Source organism: Bison bison, unplaced genomic scaffold (genome assembly GCF_000754665.1).
Source record: "Bison bison bison isolate TAMUID 2011002044 unplaced genomic scaffold, Bison_UMD1.0 scf7180017864304, whole genome shotgun sequence".
Lineage (NCBI taxonomy): Eukaryota > Metazoa > Chordata > Mammalia > Artiodactyla > Bovidae > Bison > Bison bison.
Window position 1 is genome coordinate 1,956,359 of NW_011494876.1, and position 5,702 is coordinate 1,962,060.

The 5,702-nt window shown below is 42.2% G+C and overlaps 1 pseudogene; it reads left to right on the forward strand.

Moving 5' to 3' along the window:
* The first annotated feature begins 3,996 nt into the window (after positions 1-3,996).
* Positions 3,997-5,287, forward strand: LOC104997057 (annotated as a pseudogene).
* Positions 5,288-5,702: the final 415 nt, after the last annotated feature.

A 5,702-nucleotide genomic window follows, 5' to 3' on the forward strand; every position in this document is an offset into this window, starting at 1 on the left:
CCAAGGAGTAAGCGTCTTTTAATTTCATGGCTGCAGTTACCATCTGCAATGATTTTGGAGCCCAAAACAATAAAGTCTGACACTGTTTCCACTGTTTCCCCATCTATTTCCCATGAAGTGATGGGATTGGATGCCATGATCTTTGTAGCACCTACCTTACAAGGTTGCTGTGAGGATTCAGTGAGATAATGCATGGAGATAGTAAGGTACCAGCCCAGTGTAAGTGTTCAGTAATGGGTGACTTCTTTGATGATAATAATGACTCTTATTATTCATTACTCAACTCAATATCACTTCCTCAGGGAAGCCTTTTCTGACCCTCTAATAAAGACACCACATTTTAAGATCTCATCACCCCTGCACTTCTTCTTTGGACTTAATATAGGTGCAGTATTAAATTTCAGTATGTGATTATCAGATTAATGTTGGTCATATGTACTAGGGTCTTAACAAAGGGGTAGTGTCTGTTAGACTCATCATTTTTATCCCCCAATACCAGGCACAGACCCCAGCACAGAGCAGTTTTCATTAAATACTGATTGAAGGAATGAGTGAAAGAATTCATTTACTAGCCTAGCAAATCATAGTGTTACTCCACTCTACCATGTATTTGTAATGATAAAACTTCCTCTAGCACATGTTACTCTAAGTATGATCTGCAGTCTAGGAAAGAAGCCCTAATCTGGAAGCTTGTTTGGACTCTCAAACCAGACCTACAGAATCTAAAGCTGAACAGAATCTCCAGGACATTCATATGCTCATCAAAGTTTTAGAAATAAAGACCTCTGTCTACTCTTCACCAATCCCTGTGTGTGTGTTGGGGGATGGGGGTGGAGAATCAGAAGGAGGAGGCGGGGAGAGGAGGGAAAATGAGGGAAGAAAAGTGAAAGGGGAGGAGGGGAGTTAAGGAGGGGAGGGGATGAAAGAACAGACAGTCAACTAAATTTCCCAAGTAAAGCTGCCCTCCTCTTCCACAATCCATGTCTCATTACATTCCCAATACAAACATTATTACAAATATTACCATTTCTAAAAACCAGATGCATTTTTTTTCAGCCTCAGCCAGGTTGTTCTTATTTCCTATTCATATATGATTTTTTCCAGAAGACTATTTTGACCTCAGTTGAATAATTTATTTCAGAGACTTTATATCCTAAAATATTCTCTGGAGGAGACAGAAACACCATCTGTGCCCACTCTTGGAAAAACAGCCCCAAACCATGAAGTAGGGGTGTCATTTTAGTTAGAGTTGCAAAATCTGAGTGCATGCTTGTCCACCACAACCTCAGAAAAAGGAGAGAAAACTACATGTCAAAATTCTTTCTCCTTTAATAGCACCAAACCAGTCCCACTCCAGCACCCCAAAGAGATTATAAAAATATGCATGGTACCCGTCTGACCCCTGGAAAAATTACAGCCTAGCTTTTTTTTTATGAAAAAGGTATCATTTTTAGAATGTATCCCCATTTTTGAATAGTCAAACCCACCCATCATTTTTTAATAATATGCAAGAACTCAAAGAGATTCAGTGAATGATTCATTTGCCTGTGTTCATTCCTTTACATTTTATGGGACCCAATTTTGAAATTCCCTTTGCTATGGTGTCCTCTTCTCCCAAGGGAAGAAATGGGCTGGTCAGAAACAATCACATTTCACTCAGTTGGGTCCCCTCTCCTATCAGTGGAGTGAGCTTGTCGGGTCCTGAGTCCGAGAGCTGATGGTTGCCAAATCACATTTGAATTTGCTGCCGTGTGTCCTTCCATAGCTTCTTACTTGCCCAGGACTTTGCTCTCTCTGTCTCTCTGCCTTCTGACTCCTACAGATATTGGTAAGATACAGAAATACCTTGTTTCTCTGCTTCAAGAAATAATGTAGCTGCTAAATCTGTAGACTGAACCCCTAGAGTGAGTCTGTGCCTGTGGTCATCGTGTTCCCTCCCCTAGGGTCACAGGCATTGTTGAGAAAAAGCTGATTAGAGTTAGGGTATAATTTAGAGAACCATGCTTAAATAACAGTTGTCCTGATGGTCTAGTCTAATGAGGTGGGCCAAGGGGTCCAAATGGGGTCCTTTTCCCCATCAGTAGATGCACATGGAGAAGGCAATGGCAACCCACTCCAGTACTCTTGCCTGGAAAATCCCATAGATGGAGGAGCCTGGTGGGCTACAGTCCATGGGGTCGCACAGAGTCAGACACGACTGAGCTACTTCACTTTCACTTTTCACTTTCATGCATTGGAGAAGGAAATGGCAACCCACTCCAGTGTTCTTGCCTGGAGAATCCCAGGGACGGGGGAGCCTGGTGGGCTTCCGTCTATGGGGTCGCACAGAGTCAGACACGACTGAAGCGACTTAGCAGCAGCAGCAGCAGCAGATGCACAAAATGTAGTTATCATGGGTCACTTGGAAGAAGGCATTTAGCAACCAAGCCCAGTGTAATACAAATAACCTCGGCTTTGGAATCATCTGGCTCAGAACCAAGAATATTGGTTCTCATACTTGCTAGCTATGCCTCCTTGAGAAAATTGTACTTTACTATTTGATTCTCTTTTTCCATACTTTTTATTATTATTATTTTTGCTACACCACACAGCTTGCGGGATCTTAGTTCCTCAGGCTCTTGGTAGTAAAAGTGTGGAGTCCTAACCACTAGACCACCAGGGAATTCCCTCATTTTCCTTATTTTTAAAAAATTATATGTAATAGTCCTTAGTGAGCTTTTGTGGGGATTAAAGGAGATTGTGTACCATAATGCATGTGGCATGTAGGCAATGCTCGTATCTGACTTGGTAGATTTCCGTGACCCTGAATATGCTGATAGGAAGACAAAAGAAGAAATGGGGCAAGGGCAAGGGAACATAAGAAAAGGAAAAGAAGGAGCTAGGTGACTTAAAAAATTAATTGTCAAAAAACAGTTGTGGTTCTTGAAGTCCTGGTTAAAAAAATGTCTCTTTCCATATAAAGTCTACTGTTTCATTTTTCCCATTCACTATTTTAGCATTTTTCATCTTTTGAAAGCCATCGGTGCTTCTGCTACACATTTACTATTGAAATAAACTCAATCTGCTGTCCAGACACATCATTATTGGCTCCAACCAGTTTAGGAAGAGGATTAACATGGCAATGAGACCCTTTCCCAAGAATCCACCTCCATACCATGGTACGTGGGCTGCTTTATCAGAGAAGCGATGTCAGAGAGATTGATGGGGAATCAGGGAAAGGAGTTTCAATCCACAGAGCTCTTGGTGCCAGGCAGAAACAATCCCTAAATTGTAGTAGAGAGAATAGCAGCCTCAAGATGTCTGTCGAATGTTTGAGCAGTTGAAAGTCTAGACTGATGTGATGGGTATCTTCCTTTGGTCCTTTGGGGTTTATGGGTAGATAAAGAGTGAGGACACCAGGAGGGAGCTGTGAAACTAACTTGAAAGCTAAGGGCAGCTCAGCAGCCACAAATGTCATGGATATGCTATTTCTGAAAGTTCTCTGTATCTTTTTGAATATCTGAAACATCTTCCTTAAAGTCAAATTTGTTTATGGTGTCAAGTACCCCATGAAGTGTAGACAGTAGATCAGCCTTGAGCTTTGACCTTTTTCAAATTCTCACATTTATGTTCATACTTTGTATACCAGGTGCCGTGCAGGTTGTTAGTGATATGATAATGATGATGATGGCGACACTGCTAATGTTGATATTATTGTAATTAGCAATAACAACAAGCATTCACTGAGTACTTCCTCTGGTCAGGTACTGTGGCTGAACACTGTATGCATATTTCTAATTCATTCACCTATTAGCACAAAGTACTACCAACGTTTCCTTACTATGAATGAGATTATGTGTGAAAGTTACTCAGTCGTGTCCGACTCTTTGTGACCCTATGGACTGTACAGGCCATGGAATTCTCTAGGTCAGAATACTGAAGTAGGTAACCTTTCCCTTCTCCAAGGGATCTTCCCAACCCAGGCATCGAACCCAAGTCTCCTGCACTGTGGGCAGATTCTTTACCAGCTGAGCCATAAGGGAAGCCTGTGAATGAGATTAAATAATGTTAAATAGTTTGAGCACAATTATGGGTTACATAAGTAACATGTGTCAGAGGTAAGACTTTAAGCCTGGAATTTGCAATCTCATGCAAATGGCATGCAAAAATGAGTTGTATAAATGAGGCAGTCTCACTTTTTAATTAAGCTTTTCATTATTTTATGTTGACATCACCAGAGCTAACACAATGAGAGGCTTGGATACTTTGTATAAACTGTTTGCTGAATTAGACATTTTCCTGTCCTCTCAGCCTGGTATGGAAAACACATACAAGATGATTGCAATATAATATATTAGTGGCTGCCTAAAGTGTTGTCAGAACACAAGGCAGTTGGTTTTGCTTATTGGAGAAGATGGTGTCAGGAGAGGCTTACAAATAGAATAGAGTATTATTTGGAGGCCTTTAAAGACTGACTTTCAGCTCCATTGGGAGGCATGTTCTCTGGACAGCCACTCAGACCTCCGCAACCTCCATCGGGGCTCCTGGGCCAGGCTTTGCTTCTTCAGGCCACGCCAGGTGTTCCAAGAACTTCTAACAGTATTTTGGTGGACAAGTTGGAGTCATATTTCAAAGCTTGCTTTGCTTCTCTGGTGAGTCAAAATTATGTCAATGGTACAGATCAGGAAGAAATTCGAACTGGTGTTGACCAGTGTATCCAGAAATTCCTGGATATTGCAAGACAGACAGAATGTTTTTTCCTACAAAAAAGATTGCAGTTATCTGTCCAGAAACCAGAGCAGGTTATCAAAGAGGATGTCTCAGAACTGAGGAATGAATTACAGCGAGAGGATGCTCTGGTCCAGAAGCACTTGACAAAACTAAGACATTGGCAGCAGGTGCTGGAGGACATCAACATGCAGCACAAAAAGCCAGCCGACATCCCCCAGGGCGCCCTGGCCTACCTTGAGCAGGCGCCTGCAAATACCCGTGCACTGATGAAGCAAACCTGAGGAAAGGCCACCTGAACACTCGCTGGTGCCTGAGTCAGCCAAAACACTGTTTTGCTAAACATCTCTTCTTGTAGACTTGACATTTTGGGAGAGCTCTTTGCCAGAGAATGAGGCGATTTTCGTTTTGTGCTCTCACCTAAAATTTTCCTCCTATTTTTATAAGTGTTATTTCTTGAGTACTTTATAAAATGCTTATTGCTGTGGTAAACCAAGTATATTGTCTTTAGCAAAGTTTAAGACTGTTAGGAGAAGGCAACGGCACCCTACTCCAGTACTCTTGCCTGGAAAATCCCATGGACGGAGGAGCCTGGTAGGCTGCAGTCCATGGGGTCGCTAAGAGTCGGACACGACTGAGCGACTTCACTTTCACTTTTCACTTCACAAAGACTGACTAGGAGCCTGCCAAGCTGGAAAGAAAGAAGCATATCAAATGAAAACAGGAGGACCAAAGACACAGATATAAAAATAGGAATTGTGGAGAAATGATCAGCCTGTATAGTGGTTCTCAGAATTAAGTGTTCATTGGACTGCTGGGTCCAATCCTCAGAGCTTTGAATTCAGTGGACTGGGTGAGACCAAGTATTTGCATCTATAATGAGTTCTTAGGTGATGCTGATCCTTTCTGTCCAAAGACCACACCTTGTTGAGAGCCCTGTTCTACAAAGAAAGATCATCTGGAACCCACCCACCCAACTCACCCCCCCCCACGCG